Consider the following 21,339-nt stretch of genomic DNA (forward strand, 5'->3'; position numbering starts at 1 on the left):
GTACTAAGCGCCAGGCACCCTTCTAAACACTTCACACTTATAAATCTATTTACCCTCCAACCTCCCAAAGAGGTACGTGCTGTTATTACAATTAAGCAACTTGCCCCAAACACATGGCTTTGAGTGGTACAGTAAGGATCTGAACCCAGGCCCAGAGCTGCATCTTCATTGCGACCCTGCACTGGGGCATGTCCTTGCCTCTCGGCTCCACACTCAGACCCTCCCCTTCTCAGCAAGTCCCACTGGCCCCCAGCCCCGAGCCTTTACCCTGGAACACCCTCCACCTGGAAGGCTCTTCCTTCACAGCCCTGTGCATCTGAGTCTTACCGTTTCCATGGCCTTCTTTGCCTCTGCCCTCCTCCGACCTTCCACGGCGCTGCACCTGCTCCTTCCCCGGGCGGTCACCAGGGGCCCTGTCTCATGGTGGTCTCCAGAGATGGCCAGCGGGTGCAGATCCCAGCACCACCTCTTTCTAACCGGGTGTGCTCTGGCAGGTGCAGCTCTTATTTTCGCAGCTGCTGTGAGGATTACACAGGCTGGTACCTGTAAAGCAAATTAGGAAACACTCAGAAAGCTCCCTTTTAGTTTGCCCGCATTATTATCTCCTCCACCAGACCACACCCGCACAAAAAGGCACAAGAGCAGGGACAGGCAAACTTCTGTAAAGAGCTAGAGGGTGAACATCATCAGCTTTGTGAGCCGTGTGGCCACTGTCACAGCTGTTCCACTCTGCTGTACAGGAGTAGCCAGGCACAGACACAGCTCGGTTCCAACAAACCTTCATTGATGGACACTGAAATTTGAATGTCATATACTTTTTAGGTGTTACAAAATATTCTTCCTTTGAGTTTTCTCCCAACCATTTAAAAATATAAAGCTCATTGGCTGTACAAAACCAGGTGCAGGCTGGCTCCTGTACAGCCCGAATCTGCCAACCACCACTCAAGATCAGCTTCTCTTTCTGCTACTCTGGGCGGGCCTCTCTCTCCTGGCTTCAGAGCTCAGATTTCCCCCAGATTCGGGTCCCAGCCTATGGGACATAAGCTCACGGTTTATGTGAGTAAAATGGCTCCGACACCCAGAGCTTGTGATTTCTTGGTCTGCTGATCAATCCATTGATCCCTGCAGAGTGCAATGCCACGTCCCCCAAACAAGGTCGTTCTAAGGAACTACAGAGCCCACACAAAGGAGAGCCTAGTGCACCCAGAACAAGAACTGCCTGCCCAGTTTTCTGGTCATTTTGTTTTCATTCATGTCTCTTTTGGGTTCAGGGGCAGAGGAGGCAGGACAGAGGGAAGAGGGTAGGTGGGGAGCTGGCAGATGTGGGAGTGGGAGAAGTGGGGAATGAGGTCAGTGACTGAGTCCTGTTCTTGTCTGCCCTCGTTTTTCCTGGCTTTCCCCGAAGGTTTGTGCTCAGAGGCACCAGGGGTGAAGTGAGAGCTGCCAGTTTTGGCAGTGAGCTCAGAATTTCAGTTCTCTTGAGGGCCTTGCAGGAGGAAATTCCACAGGCGTGCCCTCGCTTATGTTGAGTGGTGAGGCCAGACTCGCCCTAAAGTTATCCTCAGAGCCCCGCCAGTTCCCACCAGTTCCCGTAACCATGCCAGCTGCCCAGCACCTGGCAGCAGGCCTCCAGGACTCCAGTCTTTACACACCCCACCTCTGCCCTTCTCTTTGTGGCCACCGGCCTGACCCTTCTGGGATCTCCCGAGGTGCCTGTTGGACCCTGAGGCTCACTGGGGAGAGCGAGGGGGGCAGAATGTCTATCTGGACCTGCATCTCTCGCTAAACCGTGTGAAAGGAAACGCCAAACATTCATCTAAGAGATGAATCTGTCCTAAGAAAACAAGACTCTTTTGAAGACAAGGCAGTGTGGAGGTAGGCACCTCTGAATAAAGCTCTTTGTATCGTTGTGGATGCCACAACAGGAAAATCACTGACTTTTGCTTCAGGGAAAGCCTGTGGCCTGCACTCAGCCTGGTGCCCCACCCAGGGCCAGTCCACACTGGGCAGAGGCCAAGGCCTGTGGCTCTGAGGATGGACCTGCAAGACTGTCCTCACCTCTCCCTTCTTAAAGGGCATTCGTTCTCTTCTGATTCTCTCCTCTTCCGAATCAGAATCTGTGCCCTGAGCCTGCTGGATGTCCTGGTGTCCACATTGAGAAACACAAATTCCACACGTGGCAGGGCCTGTGTTTATTTTTTTTTAAGCTTTTCTCTGGATGATGATAAACTATTTGCTTTTTCATGTCCTTTCCTCCACCTGTAAAGTCCTTAACTCCTGTCTCCCTGAAGAACTCTTATTCATCTTATTCAGCTCAAGTGGCCCCTTGTCTACAAAGTTTTCCCCGCCCCCTCCAAGAGGAGGCAACTTTCATCCTCACATCATTGCTTTGTACCACGAACTGTGCTGGGCCTCATGTACATCAAGAACTCTGTGGAGTAGGTACTGTTTAATCTCACTGAGGCCCAGAGAGGCCAAGTAATTGCCCATGTCACACAGCTGTGCAGTAGCAGAATTAAGACCCGAATCCTGAACTGTCTGACTGTGGGTCCCAGGGCCCCATCACTGTGTGCCATCTCCTCTGTGCCAGCTCCCTGTTCTGCACATATTACTTTTACATCACGCTTTATGGATCTATCTCCCCATATGAGGCCAGGTTTCGCGGCAAATGGGGTTCGTGCAAAGATAATTCGTCTCTGTATTCCCAAAACCTAGAATAATGCTTGGCACTTAGCAGCTGCTGATTTATTTGACAGATGTTCTGAGTGGGCGACTGTGCCAGGAAGGACTGAATTCCTGCTCTCAAGGAGCTTAAACACACAAAGCAGGACAGGACATGGGACATACACATAAACAAATGTCTGAACCACAAGAGAGAACATGATATGAGAGGGGAGGGAAAGTAAATGCTATGATGGTTTGGAGAAGGTCTGAGAAGGTGGTGGCATTAGAGCAGGACACTGGAGCATGCTTAGGACTCGGAGATGTAGGCATGGGTGTGGGGGAAACTGGGGGGGGGGGTGGTGCTCAGAGAAGGGAAGAGGTGGGCAAGCTTGCTCTTGAAGTCCAAATACCAGCTGACAAAGTGACAAATGCCTTCATGTCATCAAGGGAGAAAAGGGCCATTTCAGACTGTGTAGGAGCTGCTAGAAAAAGCCAGCCAGCAAACAGACAGTGAAGAAGAGCTGGTCGCGGCAGACCATGCTCCAATGTCTGAACAAAGACATTTTCCTAAGATGACTACTGCAGCCAGCTTTTTTTATTTTAATTAATTAATTGATTTTATTTTTGGCTGCGCTGGGTCTTTGTAGCTGCGTGCGGGCTTTCTCTAGTTGTGGCGAGCAGGGGCTACTCTTCATTGCGGTGCATGGGCTCTAGGCACATGGGCTTCAGTAGCTGTGGCTTGCAGGTTCTAGAACGCAGGCTCAGTAGTTGTGGTGCATGGGCTTAGTTGCTCCGTGGCATGTGGGATCTTCCTGGACCAGAACTCAAACCCATGTCCCCTGCACTGGCAGGTGGATTCTTAACCACCGCACCACCAGGGAAGTCCCTGCAGCCAGCTTTAAATAACAAATCTTCTCTCATTAAAATAGTAACTCCCCCCCATTTATTCAGCACACGGTTTTTCTGATTCTCGTGACTGTGACTGGGGCAGTCGTCCCCATTTCACAGATAAGAAAATCGAGGTTCATATATCTAGCCCAGAATAAAAAGCCTGAGATTTAGAGTCAGCAGATCTTGGCTCCGGGGCTCACTCTTACTTTCTTGTACTGATAGCAGAAGTTTTTTGGAAAATAATTTGTTAGAATTTATCAAGAGTCTAAAAATGTTCATATCCTTTAAACCAGTAATTCTACTTGTAGGAAGCTATCTAACAAAGTGATACTAAAGAGCTTAAGACACAAAGATGTACGTAAAATGTGAAAGCAGCCTAAATAGCTGGTTAATATACAGCCACTTAAAAATGATCACAACAATGTTCAGTATCATAGAGGGAAATGTTTATATTAAAAGTGGTTATGAGAAAAGAGCAGGTTATGAGAAAATAAAATTGCCTAGGTGGTAAGATCTGAACAATGTTAAAAAGATGCATGGAAAAAGAGTGGAAGAAAATGCACTTGCAACTGGTTTATTGGGGTATCTCATCCTGTATAAATGTGAATCCTTTTTTATATCTTTCAATAGCTGCCCTTAGTAACACCATGTCTAAGCCCTTTTTCTCACTGGGTAGCTTAATGACGGACACCATAGATTCTCAACTACTTTCAGAAATTAGAATAGTCTCCTTCTGGTTTTTCAGATTCATTTAAAATGTTTACACAAATAAAAATACTCACTTAAAAATGTCCAGGTCAAGCTCTCCTTCAAAGCTCTCAGCCTCCACTCCCAGGGAAGCTAGATGTGGCCATGGCCCTCGTGGCCTGAGTGGAGGGTGGCGGAAGGCGGTCTGTCCTCTGCCACATCCTCCCTGCTCCTGTCTGAGGCGGGGCTGTGGACAGGGGCCGGGAGGCCATGGGGAAGTTGCCATCTCTCTGTTGGTTGGCTGCTGCTGTTCAAGACTGACTGGCTGTTGTCTCTCTCTGTGTGGCAGCATCCAAAAATTGGCTCTCTTGTGCAGAACACTTCTGAATCTCGGCTTTCTTACCTGCAAAATGGAAAGAAAATGCACTCCCTTATGTGGGTGACGTGAAAACAGAGTAAGATAACATGACTGGGAACACTGTCAACTGTAAAGCACAATGTAAATGTCATTAGCTATTATTATTCCTTTGAGGAGCCTATTCTTTGAAACATCTACTGTTATTTGAAGTGGATACCTTTACTCGCAGAACATAAATACAGAACTGATGAATTTTCTCTCAGACCTACTGTTCTCCAGTCCCCTCACCTCAGTAAAGGGTAGCACGTACTCCTGGGGATGCAGGCCAGGCCTCTGCAGGCAGCCCGGGCTCTCTCCTCCTCTCACACCCAACATTCATTCCACCTGCAGGCCCTGCTGGCTGTCCATTCAACCGTATCTGCAAGTCAAGCGCTCCTTCACTTCTGCTACTACCCCATCCAGGCCACCTCACCTCTCTCTGTCCTCCAGTTGGTCCCCCTTCCCCACCTTTGCCTCCCTGTGATCAGTCTCAGCAGCCAGAGTGAGTCTTTTTAGACATCAGTTGGTTCATGTTACTCTGGGCTCCATCTGACGGCTTTCTCTCTGACGGCTTTCCATCTCACTCAGAGCGAATCCAAATCCCTCACCGAAGTGTACAAGGCCCCTCATGACCTGGCCCCTGGTTCTCTCTCTGACTCTCCCTCCCTCACCCAGCTCCAGACACAATGGTCTCCTTGCTGTTCCTCTCACAAGCAAGCACGTGCCTGCCTCGGGGCCTCTGCACTTGCTGTCCCCTGCCTGGAATATTTTTTCTCCAGGTAGTCACAGGGCTTGCTGCCTCACTTCAGCAGGGCTGTTCTCCCTGACCACCAAATTTAAAACGACGTACTCCTACCTTATCCCTTTCCCCTGATTCTTCTTCCTTCTTAGTACCTAGCACCCCTGACATACTATATACATATATAAGTGTATGGTCTGCCTTCCCCCATTAGAATGCAGTACACTGTCCACCGCTCCATCCCCACCACCCTGCACAGAAATTAATTCCTTCCAAACAGTTCATTATAAGGACTGCTTCATAGTTATACCTGCCCAAGTCCAATGGCAATTTTCATGCCCTGGGGTTCTTCTGGATTGGGTTCCCTTCCTTGTGTATTGGGGAAACGCTATACCCTGAAAGGGAACAAAAGCCTATTTTCCATGTTCAGCTCAGCGTGCAATTACCCTGGCACTTGCGGCTTGGGGGTGGAGAGAAGAAGAGGGGCTCTGCCCTTAGCATCTGACCATCTTCAACCCTCTTCCAGACACCTGCAGCTGGCTGGAGTCAGGCGAGATGCATTCTGCCACAGCCCACTTTCTGGGAAGTTGTGCCGTGGAAAAGACAAATACATGTAAATAACCAAGAAATGTGATGGAAGGGGTGGACAGATGTGGGGAATTTATTATATTTACAGATAGTGGAGGGAGGAGCCCACACAGAAACATGCACCCAGAGTTCCACAGAGTCATTACTTGTCTTTAGAGCTAGGAGGTGGGGTCATGTATCCCACGTGGGACCATGAACTCTGGGGATGCTCTCACCTACGTTCACCACCCTCCTGGCCTCAATTTTCATGGAGGCTGAGATAAAACTCTGTAGCCCCTCTGCTTGCCTGGTGACCATGTCTGACCCCAGGCTGCTTTGTCTTAAGGGGAGAAGGAGCCCATCTCTATTGTCAGTATAGGCCCCAATCCCCACACAACGACCAGCTCATTTACGGGCCCATGTGGTCTTCCAGTGCTGAGGCCTCAACCCTGCCCTCCTGACTTTGTGGGCAGTGGCCCACCTTCCCTGTCCCTTACCCAGAAAGCTGCCCTTCCCAGAACGGTTCTCAAGCTGCTCTTCTCCTACTGAGACCTGCCTGGACTAGCCCGGGCACTTCACAACAATGTTCTACTTTCCCTTGGCAGAACTTGGCTCTGGCTCCAGTCTTACGCCACCAGAGGCACCTGTATGCAGCTGCCCAGGAGTGGCCAGCAGGGGGAGCCAGGAAAATCCAGACTCTGCAGCTGGACAGAAGCAGTGGCGAGGCTCAGGTAAGTCCCTCCTCATTTAAGATACACAGAACCAAGTGCACTGTTAAAACAGCTGAGTGTGAGGTTCAGGTGAGTGGAAAGCCAAACAGAATACATCCAGTCAGTCATCAACAACTCATTATTAAGCACCTTCTACCTGCCAGCCTAGACCCTCATATAGAGAAATTCTTAGCCTCCAACGTAAGGGTTGATGACCTGGGAGAGCTGATGAGAGGAGGTCCAGGCACTGGGAACACAGGGAAGAGGCATGACAGGTTCCCAGGACACCGGGAGTGGGAGGCACAAAAGAACAGAGTTTGAGGCCAAAAAATTCCTGTGATTCTGCCAGTACAACAACACTGCCAGAGAGAGAACGACAGGCCCAATGAAGCTGCTAAAACCAATCTAAATGAGAGCTCACATTCTAACATCTGAGGGAAACCACTTCAAGAATAAGTAGAAACTGAAAACTTGATCAATATACTAATTTTGGTTCAAAATAATTCAGTGGGGAGAGGGAGCAAAAGGGGGTAGAGATGAAACACGATTGGCCATGTATTGATAATTCCACAAGCTGGGTGACAGGTACCTGGTAATTCATTACATTATCCTCTCGACTTTTGCAACTGTTTGAAAATTCCCATAGGAAAAGTTTATATATACCAACAAGTTGGTCAATAACCGCTAGAGCCAAGTTTCACAGAAGATACCCTATTTGTTATGGGAGAAAACTGGGCATCTCTGCTCATCCAAAATGCCTAAAGAGCTCAGGACACCCTGAAGCTGTGAACTTTCTCTCCTGCCCCTCCTCTCACAGGTCTGCTGCCAGAACCAATGATCTTGATCTGTTAAAGAGCAGCACAATGCGTGCAAGTCATTTCACTGGGTCTCCTTACCTGGTTATTCACAAAAGCAGGGAAGAAGAAACTCAAGACCTCCCCTGGGGAGACTACTGAAATGTAAATTCTATCTTCTGTTGCCCAATAGGAAAGGAGTGTTTGGTTAGGATGACGAGAGGAGAATCCATGGGAGTGAGGGATGAATTCTGTTCCTAGTAGCACTGTGTGGTCACTGGGCAACCTGAACAAGTCCCATTCTCTCTGGGAGCTCCTCCTTTCTAAAGACAGGGACATATTGCATATGGAAACAGCACTTGTAGGTGCTTGTTTTGGCAGCACGAGAGAAGTTCAAAAGATAGTTTTTTCCCATGTGTCTCCTCAGCAGTATGACATCTCAGGGATAGTAATTTACAAAAAAGTATACAGCAGATCCTAAGGCTGGTGCCACTCCTGACCTCTGGAGAGCTCTGGTTCAAGAAAGAGGTCAGAAATTCAATTCACAACTGGCAGGAAGTACTGGGTCTGGGCTGAGGCAGGTGGGAGTGGTCCTCCAAGTTTCTGTGAGCATGAATTAAAAAACTCAGCCAGCATTCCCTGACATCCAGCGGGTGAGGCTTGATAGCTAATGAGTCTGGGTCCAGAAAAAACAGTGCAAACAAGGCTATCTAAAAGAGTAAAAACCAACCCAGAAAACAGGGTGACATAAGAGTTTGACAAAAGCAAGCACAGCACAGTAAGGCAATAAAACAAACACTTTATAATTATTTTAAATGACAAGGGTACTAATTATATAAATGATCCACACAGAAGTACATGCTCCAAAAAAAAAAAAAATGAAAATACAAAAATCACAATACACAAGTGTACTACATATCAGAAGCACATCTAGGGTAATAAAAGTAGAGCATTCACAAAGTTATATTAATAAAAATAATATGGTGCTGGCATAATGATAAACATATATATCACTGGAACAGAATTGAGAGTCCAGAAATAAATTCATACATCTATGGTCATTTGATTTTTGACAGGGATACCAAGACCATTCAGTGGAGAAAGAATAGTCTTTCAACAAATGGTGCTGGGACAGCTAGATATACACATGCAAAATATAACACCAAAAAAAAAAAATCCCCACAAAATATAACACCAAAAGCACAAGCAACCAAAGAAAAAACAGATTAACTAGACTTCATCAAAATCAAAAACTTTCGTGCATCAAAGGACTATCAAGAATGTGAAAACACAACTCACAGATGGGAAGAAAATATCTCATATATCTGATAAAAGTCTATTATCCAGAATATATAAAGAACTGTCACAATACAGACAAACAAACCAATTAAAAAATGGGCAAAGGACTGCAATAAACGTTTCTCCAAAGAAGGTAAACAAATGGCCAAAAAGCACATGAAAAGATGTTCAACATCTTTTCATTAGTCATTAGGAAAATGCAAATCAAAACCACAATGAGATACCACTTTTCCCCACTAGAATGGCAATAATTTTAAAAAGGGGAGGGGGGATAACAAGTGTTAGCAAGGATGTGGAGAAGTTGGAACTCGTGTTGCTGGTGGGATGCAGAGGTGCAGCCACTGTGGAAACAGTCTGATAGGTTCCTCAAATGGTTAAACTCAGAGTTACCCACAATTCCACTCCCAGGTATACACTCCCAAAGAACTTAAAACAGGTATCAGACAAAAACCTGCACATGAATGTTCATAGCAGCATTATCCATAACAGCCAAAAGGTGGAAACGACCCAAATGTCCACCAACTGATGAATGGATAAACAGAATGTGGTATAACCATGCAAAATGAGGTTATTCAGCCGTAAAAAGGAATGAAACACTGGTACACTCTACAACATAGATGAATCTCGAAAACATTATGCCTAGTAAAAGAAGCCGGAAACAAAAGGTCAAACTTAGTGTGATTGATATGAAATGCCCAGAATAGGCAAATCCATAGAGACAGAAAGTAGAGCAGGGGTTGCCGGAGGATGAGGACCAGGGAGGATGGGGGGTGGGGTGGGTGACTGCCAGCAGGTAGTAGGCTTCTTTTTGGAGTGATGAAGATGTTCTGGAATTAGAGAGAGGTGTACAACCTTGTGAACACACTAAAAACTGCCGAATTGTACACTGTAAAATGGTGAATTTTATGGTACCTAAATTATAGTTCAATTAAAAAAGTAGAGCATTTTTTTATTGTTAAATTTACTTAATTTCATTATTAAGTTTTGTTTTTAAATGTGTCTGTCTTGGGGCTTCCCAGGTGGCGCAGTGGTTGAGAGTCCGCCTGCCGATGCAGGGGACACGAGTTCGTGCCCCGGTCCCGGAAGATCCCACATGCTGCGGAGCGGCTGCGCACGTGAGCCAGGGCCGCTGAGCCTGCGCGTCCGGAACCTGTGCTCTGCAACGGGAGAGGCCACAACAGTGAGAGGCCCACGTACCGCAAAAAAAAAAAAAAAAAATGTGTCTGTCTTGATGGCGCAGTACATACTGACATCTGAAGGCTTGTGTGCCCCGCTCTGCAGTGTATTCACCACCATCAGTTCCTACCTCAGCCTCAGTCTCCAGCTGCAAACCGATCCTCTAGCCGTTACCTGAACACAGACTGCCAAGCTCTTCCAGGCTCCAGCACCTGTACTCATGCTATTCCTTCTGCCTGGAAACTTGTTCCCTCTGTCCACCTCATTCAATCCCATCTTGTCTTTCTTTTTTTTAAAAGAAAAAAAAATTTTTTTTTTTTTTTTTGGCCGCACTGAGCAGCTTGCGGGATCCTAGTTCCCTGACCAGGGATAGAACCCGAGCCCCTGGCAGTGACAGTGCCAAGTCCTAACCACTGGACTGCCAGGGAACTCCCCCATCTTGTCTTTCAATACCAAACACAAACATTACTGGCACCTTGAAGCTCCTCTGACTTCGCCCTGCCCCAGCTCGGAAGATGTTCCTTTCTCCGTACATTCCTCTACAGTGGCATTTCTTATATTATATTGTAATGGTTTGGTCCCATGTTAGTCCTCTTCTCCACCCCAGACGAGGACCCCAAGGAGGCACAAATTTCCTCTTCCATCTTGAGCACCAGTGTAGTGTACCATCCCTATCTTACAGATGAGTAGACAGGTTCAGAAAGGTTGAGTAACTTCCCCAAGATCATTAGACTTGTTAAAGGATGGAGTTGAGGAGCTGAGATCAGAACTGGACCATCTCAGATCCAGGGTTCTCCCTATCAGCACAGTGAGGTGGTTATTAGCAAAGGCTATGGGATCAGACTGCCTGGGTACATAGCCTGGCTCTTCCACTTATCTTTGTGGCTTTAGGCAAGTTACCTAACCTCTTTATGATTGTTTCTTCATTTATAAAACGAGGATAATAGTCCTACACACAGGACTTTTATGAAGAATAGATGAAATAGTATATATAAAAGCACTTAGAACACTATTTGGCACATACTAAAGTGCTCAATAATGTAAGTTATGACGTTTATTACTGTCCCACATCGACCTACTGTTTGGTAAACACTGGATGGCTGTGCATCATTCTATGCAGGGATTTCTGGGTTATCCATCCCACTGCCAAGTCAGGAATCCAGAGAGGGGATGTTAAAGCTCCAACAAGTAAATATACTACAGTGATAATACTTTGATCTTTTTAAGGCTCTTTGGGTTGACCATGGCCACAAAATAGAGAGGAAACCAAGTATTTTCTACCCCCTTTCTAGATAATTTGGATTTTCTTAAGCCACCCAGCATAACCAGAGAAAAATCAGAGGCTCGGCTGGGCTTCAGCTTCTAATCCAAGATGGCGGCAGTAACAACAATAATAATTAATGATAATAGCTCTTAATACATATGAAGCATTCTTCTAAATGCTTTACATATATTAACAACGTCACATTTATTGGAGCAGATTTTCCTACTATAGCCAAGAGAAAAGAAAGTCAGAGTAAACAGCAGAGTAAAATGGCTGATGGCAGAGCCACTTTGGGAATGGGAAGATTTCTCATAAATCTGATGACTTGTGAAGGTGACAAAAGGCCTCTCAGTGTTGAAAAGGACAAGCTCCTAGAAAGTGGAAATGCCCCTCCACTGCCTGGGCAGCAACAGCCTGGCTGCAACTGGGTGGAATTTCTACTTCTAATATCAGGACAATAAGGAAGCTGCTGCCAATACTGCATAAAACTCAAGAACATTAAGCGGTGATGGCTGAGTTCCAGCTGAGCCATTAAGGTAAATGTAGAAGAAAGTGCCAGGTAGAAATATCACTGGAAACTCACAGAACACATTGAGTGTTTGAAGCTGGTACTTAACCTCCTATTGTTGAAGTCAGGGTCTTGCCATGATGGGGCCAAACCGAGTCCACTTACGACTCCCCCTAACACGCACGTTTCTGTTATCTGGGCTTCACAGTAGTAAGATGTTCATTCCCCTCATTCTTGCGTTTCCTCCCAGCCATAGTCACTCTACGATCGTGTTTGGGATTTTTTCTTCTTCTTGGTTCATTTTACTGTAAGAGTCTGAAGATTATATATCACAACTTTTTTTAAAAAAATATTTCTGGACATAAAAATTCTTTAAAGGATATTTCTTAAGAGGAGATGGGATAGAGTTACCTGTGGGAAAAGGTGGGTGAAGAGAACAGTGTGTATGATGGTGTAGAATGGGAGAGGGAAAGGAGGGAACTGAGGGTAAAAGGAAGAGCAGCCCCTGACACAGAAGCTGCTCGACAACTGTTTGCTGACTGAGAGAATGAACAGCAACAGTGGAGTGAAATACCAGGATTCAAATTGTTCCACCTCTTGAATTTTTTTTTTTTTTTTTTTTTTTTTGCGGTACGCGGGCCTCTCACCGCTGTGGCCTCTGGTTGCGGAGCACAGGCTCCGGACCCGCAGGCTCAGCGGCATGGCTCACGGGCCCAGCCACTCTGCGGCATGTGGGATCTTCCCGGACCGGGGCACGAACCTGTGTCTCCTGCATCGGCAGGCGGACTCTCAACCACTGTGCCACCAGGGAAGCCCTGAATTTTTTTTTAAATGTAGTATCTTCATTTTGTCTTTTTAAAAAAATATGTATTTATTTATTTGGCTGCATCGGGGCTTATTAGATCACTCCCTAACACCATACACAAAAATAAGCTCAAAATGGATTAAAGACCTAAATGTAAGGCCAGAAACTATCAAACTCTTAGAGGAAAACATAAGCAGAACACTCTATGACATAAATCACAGCAAGATCCTTTTTGACCCACCTTCTAGAGAAATTGAAATAAAAACAAAAATAAACAAATGGGACCTAATGAAACTTCAAAGCTTCCGCACAGCAAAGGAAACCATAAACAAGACCAAAAGACAACCGTCAGAATGGGAGAAAATATTTGCAAATGAAGCAACTGACAAAGGATTAATCTCCAAAATTTACAACCAGCTCATGCAGCTCAATAACACAAGAACAAACAACCCAATCCAAAAATGGGCAGAAGATCTAAACAGACATTTCTCCATAGAAGATACACAGATTGCCAACAAACACATGAAAGAATGCTCAACATCATTAATCATTAGAGAAATGCAAATCAAAACTACAATGAGATATCATCTCACACCAGTCAGAATGGCCATCACCAAAAAATCTAGAAACAATAAATGCTGGAGAGGGTGTGGAGAAAAGGGAACACTCTTGCACTGCTGGTGGGAATGTAAATGGATACAGCCACTATGGAGAACAGTATGGAGGTTCCTTAAAAAACTACAAATAGAACTACCATATGACCCAGCAATCCCACTACTGGGCATATACCCTGAGAAAACCATAATTCAGAAAGAGTCATGTACCAAAATGTTCATTGCAGCTCTATTTACAATAGCCAGGAGATGGAAACAACCTAAGTGTCCATCATTGGATAAATGGATAAAGAAGATGTGGCACATATATACAATGGAATATTACTCTGCCATAAAAAGAAACGAAATTGAGCTATTTGTAATGAGGTGGATGGACCTAGAGTCTGTCATACAGAGTGAAGTAAGTCAGAAAGAGAAAGACAAATACCGTATGCTAACACATATATATGGAATTTAAGAAAAAAAAATTGTCATGAAGAACCTAGGGGTAAGACAGGAATAAAGACACAGACCTACTAGAGAATGGACTTGAGAATATGGGGAGGGGGAAGTGTAAGCTGTGACAAAGTGAGAGAGTGGCATGGACATATATACACTACCAAACGTAAAATAGATAGCTAGTGGGAAGCAGCCGCATAGCACAGGGAGATCAGCTTGGTGCTTTGTGACCACCTAGAGGGGTGGGATAGGGAAGGTGGGAGGGAGGGAGACGCAAGAGGGAAGAGATATGGGAACATATGTATATGTATAACCGATTCACTTTGTTATAAAGCAGAAACTAGCACACCATTGTAAAGCAATTATACTCCAATAAAGATGTAAAAAAAAAAAAAATTTATTTATTTGGCTGCACCGGGGCTTAACTGCGGCATTCATGATCTTTAGTTGCAGCATGCGGGATCCAGTTCCCTGACCAGAAAGCAAACCTGGGCCCTCTGCATTGGGAGCGTGGAGTCTTAGCCACTGGACCACCAGGGAAGTGCCCCACCTTTTGAATTTTTATATTTTCCCAGCTACCTTGTTATTCCCACATCCAGGATAGATTTAACAGATAAACACCTGATTTACATATTGTAATGCTAACTACAATCACATATAAATTAAAAGTAATTCATGGCAAACACCACGATCAGGGCTTGGCACATCTGAAATACACAGATGAATGTTTTTACATTTTGAAGACACAGCAAAGATTACGGCAAAAGCGCTGCCTCCCTAAAGTCCGCCCACAGAGCCCATCACTCCATATGACTGCCTAGACTATGCTTAGCAACTGGCCAAGGTCAATGGCTCCAGCTCCAAACCCAGGCCTTTCCTTTCCCGCTCCCTCTCCCTGACAGCTTACAGCTCCTGGGCTCCACCTCTGACCTCCCCTGTTTACGGCGAATGCTCTTGATAAGCTCTGAAGTCTGGATTTGAGGCCTGGTTCCTTACCTCCAGCACCTGGCCTCATGGAGTTCACACACCCTCACCATGCTCATGAATTCTAAGGCTGCACCCAAAGCTCCTTTGTGCCTTCTTGCCAGCCTGCCTTTGTTCTAGTAGCTTCCTAGCTCATCCCCCCTCACCTGGGTCCTACTCAGGTTTTCCTGTCTAGTTGGCCAACACGGGTCCCATGTCAAACTGCTTGCTGGGCACTTCCACACGCACCCCTTGACCCCATGTCAAATTCAAAACCACAGAGGCCAGGCCCATGACACATCCCTAAATCAGCTCCCCTTCTAAACCTCCTTGGCACGGCTACTGACACAATGGATGCACCACCACTTGGAAACCCACCTGACAGTTCACTGGGTCCAGTGTCTGCCTTGCCCATGACCCTTCCAGCCACCCCAGGTCCTCCTCACTCAACTTCCTGAAGGAGCTGTCTGTTCTCACATCTCCCTTCATCATCTCCTTTTCCTTCCATAATCCATTAATTTAGCCCCAGCCCCCAAGCTCCCAAATCCTTCCTGACAAAGTCACCAATGGCCTTCTTGCTGCTACAACCAATGTATTCTTCTTCTTCTTCTTCTTTTTTTAAAAATTTACTTATTCATTTATTTATTTGGCTGCGCCTGGCCTTAGATGTGGCACGCAGGATCTTCGGTGCGGCATGGGGGAATATTTAGTTGTGGCATGTGAACTCTTAGTTGCAGCATGTGGGATCTAGTTCCCTGACCAGGGATCGAACCGGGGCCCCCTGCATTGGGAGCATGGAGTCTTAGCCACTGGACCACCAGGGAAGTCCCCAGTGTATTCTTTTTAGCTCTTCTCTTACTTGACCCTTCTGGCAGCGTTTAGCAATGTGGGCCCCTCCCTCCTTCCTGAAACAGCTTCCCGAACCCACACTCTCCTGGTTGCCAGTTACGCACCTTTGGCCACATTTTCTCAGCCTTCCCCCAGCCTGCTTTTCTTCCGGCTCCTGATCTCAGCGAGTGGCACCACCACCTGACGAGCTCCCACACCAAAGCCAGCCTCCTTAGGTCTTCCTGCTTGTTCCCGACACCCCCTCGGTCACAGAGTCCTGCTCATTCTTCTTCGGTGCATTGCCTCTCCTCAGCCTCACTGCCTACATTTACGGAGCACAGACTATGAGCTGGACAGGTGTGTTCTAAGTGTTTTAATCCTCACAACAAGCCTCTAAGGTAAATTTTATTATCATCTCCAATTTCAGATTAGGAAACAAGGACACAGGGTGGTTAAGTAACTTGCATGAGGTCACACAGCTACTAAGTGGCAGAGCAGGATTCAAACCCAGGTGACCTGACCTAATTCTGGATCCAGGCCCACTGTTCTCTCACCTAGATCACTGCAGCTGTCTCCTTGCGGTCTTCTGGCTCTGACTTGGCTTCCTCTAATCCTCCACACTGTGGCCTGACTCAACTCACTAAGACAACAGTCTGACTCTTTACTAGATCTGCATGGCCTTCAGGATAAGTCCACATTCAGGGACCTCCGTAACCTGGTCAGCAAGTGTTTCCCTCTTTGGCTTCATGCGTTTGTTTCTTGGCCTCACTTTAATCACCACCCTGAAAGCTCCACTAGCCACGGTGACAACCTCCACTGCCAGCCTTCTGCACATCGTCTGACCTGCCAAGAACACTAACTCCGGACTTCCCTGGTGGTGCAGTGGTTAAGAATCCACCTGCCAAGGCAGGGAACACGGGTTTGATCCCGGGTCCGGGAAGATCCCACATGATGAGGAGCAACTAAGCCCGTGCGCCACAACTACTACTGAGCCAGTGCTCTAAAGCCCACGTGCTGCAACTACTGAAGCCCGTGTACCTCGAGCCCGTGCTCTGCAACAAGAAAAGCCACTGCAATGAGAAGCCCGCGCACCACAACAAAGAGTAGCCCCTGCTCGCCACAACTAGAAAAAGCCTGAGTGCAGCAACGAAGACCCAACGCAGCCAAAAAAAAAAAAGGACACTTAACTCTTTGCCCTTCAGATTTTACTTTTTCTGATAATCCTTTTCTGACCTCCTGAAACTAGGCCATATGCCCCTCCTGCGAGCCCCTGTAGCCCCCAATGGTAATCCCTACTGTAGCATTGATTTCTCTGCGTTGTTTTTCCTGTCCACTGGTACCTGCTCTATCACAAGACTGTGAACTTCTCAAGAACAAGGACCTGGTTAGGGTCACTGTTGTATCCTCAGTACTCGGCTTAGTGCCTGCCTGTGCACAGCATTTAATAAATAATCAGTGAATCAATAAACCTTTATTGTTTGTGTCATACTCTTTAACACCTACTTATAAATGCCCTATATTGCTTTTATTTTCATATGTGTTAGCCTGATCTTTATAACCAGATTGCAAGTTTCTGGAAGATAGCAAATGTGCTCAGTACTTCTAAGTCAGAGGTTACTGACACAAAAACTGACACATTATTAAAAACTAACAATTATTCAGGGCTCAATGAATGTCAACAATCCAAAGATGTAGGTACTATTTTTCTCTCTCTCTCCCTCCGTATGAGGAAACTGAGTCAGGGAGTTTAGTAGCTTCCCTAAGATGACACAGCTAGTAAGCGACAGAGCTGGGATTTGAATCCTGACATTTGTGCCTGTATTCTCAATCCCTATAATCAGAGGCTGAGGAAACCTGGAATTACAGATGTTAAGTAATTTACCCAAGGTCATACTGTAGTGCTGGGACTGGGACCCAGGTCTTCCCAAAGCCTGCACTCTTAATTACACTGCTTCTTTTGCTTAAATAAACGTGCTAAAGCTCATACTGGGTGTTGATAAATTTTGAAAGCTGCAGATCCAGTTTACTGAGATTGGAAAATATTAAATTCCCTTCCAAAAGAAGCATAATTGTAGCTTACCGAGTTAATTTACCTTACACATGGCCAGCCTAGTCTTACCAGCCAATTAAGTTTATGGTCTCTACTTCTCTCCCTTCAATGCTGAAGGCTGTTTTCCTCAATGTGAAAGCCTTGTTTTCTAAGACTGGCCTCTAACTCAAAATCAGCCCTCATTCAGGAATTTACTCTTCCCTTTATTTCCCAAAACCAGTGATGTGATTGATGTTCCCAAGTTCCCTGCTCTTGTGGCCCCTCATCTCCCCAACGTGGAATGTCTTGTTTCTGAAAGTAGCCTGTGATCCACAAACCTTCTTGGCTGTTTTATTGCTTACCCTTAAAAAATTACTATTCTCTGTCAGCTTAGACTCTTTTCCTCACATACTCTGCTTTTTCCCTTTATTGCAAACATTTATTAAACACTTAACTACGTACTAATATGGACATAATCTAACTCACTGAAGACCATACTTTAGAAACGGCCTTGAAGTTTAGATCTTTTGACTGGACTATGATTTCCTTAACAAACTTCATAAAACCATCTCCTGCTCAGTTTGCAATTGTACACCCAAATATCTCTCAGCAAGATCTCAGTGGCCACTTCCACAGCACATAATATGGAGAGAATATCGGGAGTCAACTCATTAGATCTTACCATGAAGAATTTTTTACCGACACCTTGGCCCTTTTGCTGACAAAAGGATTCTTAAGCCTTTTAACAGCGTTATGGCTTCCTTAGAGCTCTTCTACGTTCAAAATGAACTGTCCAGGGCTTCCCTGGTGGCGCAGCGGTTGGGAGTCCGCCTGCCGATGCGGGGGACGCGGGTTCGTGCCCCGGTCTGGGAAGATCTCACATGCTGCGGAGCGGCTAGGCCCGTGAGCCATGGCCGCCGAGCCTGCGTATCCGGAGCCTGTGCTCCGCAACAGGAGAGGCCACAGCAGTGAGAGGCCCTCGTACAGCAAAAAAAAAAAAAAATTAACTGTACAGCTTTGTCTCTCTGGATTAAGCACTGATTTAATATGAAACCAACAGTTAAACATCTCTGAAATAGTAAAATATGATTATATTTCACAACGTTGTCTTCAGGATATGAACAATCCAAAGTGACTATTTGGGTAGTGCTGTATCACATTATTATTGTAGTAATATTTTCAGAAGAAATCTGAAGTTTAGAATAACTATAGGCCATAAAATATGGACATATTGCACTAACACATGAAGCAGAGTTCAAATTTGTATTCTAAGAAAAAGACCAAAACATCACCAATGATGATGACAGGCACATCTCTGAACTTGATCTGATTTCCTTGAGGAAGGAAGGTACTGAACCGGTTGTAACAGAATGTGCCTTTGAAGGATTGAGCAACAAGTCCGTCATTCTCGAAAAAAATCAAATCATCCTGATAAATGTCTTAGTTATAAGGGAGAAAAAGCAGAGATGACTAAGCTGATAAAAATCTCCTCTGGCCTGTCTTATATCTCTTCCAGGCAGTGCTGTTCCTCAAAAGACACACGGCACAAAATATGGTTTTGTTGTTATATCAAAGTGTGTAAGTTAGGGAAGATAGCAGTTTTTTAAACAGAAAATTAGATGATAACAGCAACAGGTAAAGAAGCTTTGGGCTTCTGAGGAGGAAGTCCTGGCACCCCTACATAGGCACAGTATATAAACTGAAAACGGTACAAGTGCTGGTCTGAGTACAGCCTGTCTCTATTGTAATCAGAAGGAAGAGTATTACAATCCAGCAGAAGTAGCCATTCAAAGTCTAAAGAGGAGCATTTCATCAGACAATAATTGAGCACTCACTGCATACAAAGGCAACAGATTAGGTGCTGAGGGATCCAAAAGAACCCCCAGCTTCTCTGAAATTAGAACTATATTCTCATTTTCTCAAGCCAATGTATTTTATGTAATGAAACAAAATATGCATCATAGATCTCTTGCAGTGGTGTAAGAGTATTCAGGACCTGCAAGGAAAACTGTGCAAAGAACCTTCCCCTTCAGTCTTTTCCCTGTAGAAATATCCTACTGGTTCCCTGAAAATAGTGTAAGCTTTCTTTAGCAAGTGAAATACCACCCTGTTACTCTCTCCCTCTTACCCTGTTTCACTTTTTTTCATAACACTTAAGACCCCTTGACATTTTATAGATTTGTCATCTGTCTTTCTCAACTAGAATGTAAGCTTCATGAAGGCAGAGATTTCAAAATATTTTGTTCGCAGATATATTCTCAGTATCTCAGTATCCAGAACTATATCTAGGGCTTCCCTGGTGGTGCAGTGGTTAAGAATCCGCTTGCCAGTGCAGGAGACATGGGTTCGAGTCCTGGTCCGGGAAGATCCCACATGCTGCGAAGCAACTAAGCCCGTGCGCCACAACTACTGAGCCTGCGCTCTAGAGCCTGCGAGCCACAACTACTGAGGCTGAATGCTACAACTACTGAAGCCCGCGTGCCTAGAGCCCGTGCTCCGCAACGAGAAGCCACCACAATGAGAAGGCCGCGTACCACAACAGAGTAGCCCCCACTCGCCACAACTAGAGAAAGCCCACATGCAGCAACGAAGACCCAATGCAGCCAAAAATAAATAAATAAAATAAATTAAAAGAAAAAAACTATACCTAGCATGTAGTTGTAGGAGGTTCTTAAAATTTTTGTAAAATTAATAAAAGCATTAAAAAGACACCTGAATATTATGTTAGAATTATTAAGTTATAAAATTTTGGCGTATCTGTGTATATATGTGTGGGTGTGAGAGTAAATTTACAGACTCCATATGGTGTGATTCCCAGTGGACACCAAGCCAGGAGTCAGAGGATCACAAGCTTGTGTGGGGAGTTGGGAGAGTGATTGCAAAAACAAAGCAACAGGTCTTATTTAATGGATGGAAGGAATCAAACATTGTCAGCAAACATCTCCAAAGAGTAAACTAAATGTATCGTTCTGTCCTTTCCATGTCTGAAATCTGAGTGTAGTGAATCCAAATTCACTTCAGATTAGTTGGTTTGACATTAGCTTTCTTCCTTGAGAAAACTTTTGACATTTATGTAGTAAAGTTTTCTTCTTTTCCCTCCTCCCTAAATTACTGCCTGCAAGATGCAAGCCCTCAGATCAAACAGTCTCCCATTTCTATTTTGAGATTTGCTTGAGTCACAAGGTAATCTTGGCAAATCACTCTGCTCTATCTCTTAGTTTACTGAGGCTGCCTGGGAACTGGAGCTGTCAGCCAAACAGGAAGAGAGCTGTGTTGCCTAACTCCAGAAGTTCTCAGTCCTATGGATGTGGTGAGGTTTAATGATGGATATAAACGGCTGCAGATGGAATTCCCACAGGGTGGGGGTGGCGGGGGGGAAGGCAAACATTTTACTTCCTCTATAGGAACTCAGGGCTGGTAGAAAGGCCAGACTATTAAATATAGCTGAGCAGATATCTCAATGTGTCTGCAAGACATGTGTTTCCAACTAAAGAGACCCCTTCTGTATTCCTACTTATTCCTACTATATATGACACCCCAAACCCCAAATATAAGCAAAGGTATGTGACTGATCTGACCCTGGCAAAGTTACACTGTTTAAAAAAAAAAAAGAGTCAGTGTTTATAAACATGTATAAACTACAAAGGCCCTTTTTCTTTTTCAAGAATGGGTATAAAGAGCTGCTTCCACCTGGATGCTCTGATTCGTGCCCCATCCACGGTCTCAAGTTCCTCCTGGTTGTGTAGCTAGCATGTTCTCCCTAAGTGGTTCTGCCTTAGTCACTGTGATTCTAAACTCCCTGCCCCCACCCCCACCCCCAGTGATGCCTCTTGACAAAATTATTCTTTCTGTACTCACACAGATGGAAACAGAAGAGATGAAAGGCCCCGGGGATGCAGACAGTGCAGGTCTCAAGCTGAACCACTGCTAAGCACAACCTGAACTTTTCTGCCTCTCTTCGCTTGG

At 45.4% G+C, this 21,339-nt stretch overlaps 1 long non-coding RNA gene across 1 annotated transcript; it reads right to left on the reverse strand.

Moving 5' to 3' along the window:
* Positions 1-338: 338 nt before the first annotated feature.
* On the reverse strand, positions 339-21,324 carry LOC116765147. Its single transcript, XR_004353154.1, has 3 exons — positions 21,232-21,324; positions 4,338-4,645; positions 339-543 (listed from the first exon to the last, which is right to left on the reverse strand). It is a non-coding gene; the product is annotated as an uncharacterized LOC116765147 (long non-coding RNA).
* Positions 21,325-21,339: the final 15 nt, after the last annotated feature.

The sequence above is a fragment of the Phocoena sinus genome, chromosome 14 (genome assembly GCF_008692025.1).
Source record: "Phocoena sinus isolate mPhoSin1 chromosome 14, mPhoSin1.pri, whole genome shotgun sequence".
Lineage (NCBI taxonomy): Eukaryota > Metazoa > Chordata > Mammalia > Artiodactyla > Phocoenidae > Phocoena > Phocoena sinus.